Below are 1,417 nucleotides of genomic sequence, written 5' to 3'. Positions count from 1 at the left end.
AGGCGGTAGTGGCAGACAATATGGAAAACACACTGGAACTTTTCATTGGAACTGGGCTGTAATGAGAAGTGCCTACCAGAAACATCATCATCTTTTTCCTGACCCTTCTATCTAGTTGTTGAAGATATAGCAGAAAATAATCTTTTCTGAAGATACTGGATAACAATTCCAAAAATCAAAACACATGCCTCCACTGCACTGTGCTTTCAGAGTTCTCAGTTTAGTTCAGCAGCCAAATGAGTTGATTGGTGCATTCACCTCCATAGCCAAGTAAGCCCACCTCTTTGAGAAGGCCCACTCTCTTCTTGGTAGCATGAGAGATGGAAAGGCATTAAGAACTCAGAAATTGCCTGGAAATTCTTCCCCAGAAAGGCAATTTCATGAATGAGGTCTTCCAGCACATAACACCATACTTCTCTAGGTGCTTCTCAATCACTGTGTTGTCTGTCAAAAGGATGATTTTATTCTTGATCTTGCCTTGTCCATGTTTCAAGATGAGTTCCCAGACAGACTTCAGATTTGGAAATCCTCAGATAATATAAGGTTCCAATATACACAGTATTTTTATGGTCTGGGGAGTAACTTTGACAAAGACACCACTGAAAAATCTTTAGGCTAACCTTGCAGTGGTCCTCTGCACTAGTAAACTCATCCCATTAATACTTTGGGTGTAGGGGGGAGGGAAAAAAAAAATACTTTGGGTGTATACAGTAAAGACCAAGAAATGTTTATCTGGCACTTCCTAGCCATGAGGTTTCACTTCTTTCTAGTTGTCTGAGTTGGGCCCTGTCGTGTTGTTGCTTCCAGGAATCACTTAGGAACATTTACAGTTGCTGAAACTTGAGTTCTTTTCCTTTCTTTGGCTCCTTCTTGTTTAAAAGTGCCTGCTTTGTTTGAATGGCTTTGAGGGTCTGATAAGCCTTCCTCTTTTTCAGGAAATTTTCTAGAACCAAAGAGATCTTTTTTCTTTGCTCTAGCTTCATCTTTCCAAAACTGTGGCTACTGCTATGCACAGTCCTACCACCTAGGGAAGAGAAAACCACTTTATGTTTACTTAACAATAGAGACGTCCCTTCTAGCTCACTACTAGCCAGCCAGCCAGCCAGTGCCCAGTTAGTTGAGGTCTTGCTAACGCTGATTCCTGCCAAAAGTTACACAAAGGTTCCTTCACACTGCTTCCATGCACTTTAGAGCCATCTTTAAAATGCCAACCTCTTCGTTTTCACTATATTGACTTAATACTGGTGGCTGGGCTATAAACAAAGAAATGCTTCAGATAATGCACCTATGACTTCTGGTGTGGAATGACAATTTTAAAATGCTAGGAAATAAACTGTGAATTTGGAATTAAAATCAAGCAAAATTTTCTTCAAAACTTAAACCCCAAAATATCTTTTAGATATCTGAAAGATCTTCT

At 39.9% G+C, this 1,417-nt stretch overlaps 1 pseudogene; it reads right to left on the bottom strand.

The window, feature by feature from the left end:
• Positions 1–220: 220 nt before the first annotated feature.
• On the bottom strand, positions 221–983 carry LOC112647297 (60S ribosomal protein L7-like 1; annotated as a pseudogene).
• Between the last annotated feature and the right edge of the window lie 434 nt (positions 984–1,417).

Source organism: Canis lupus, chromosome 32, assembly GCF_003254725.2.
Source record: "Canis lupus dingo isolate Sandy chromosome 32, ASM325472v2, whole genome shotgun sequence".
Lineage (NCBI taxonomy): Eukaryota > Metazoa > Chordata > Mammalia > Carnivora > Canidae > Canis > Canis lupus.
Note: the sequence above shows the minus strand (reverse complement) of the source record. Positions and strands in the feature narration are given on the sequence as shown.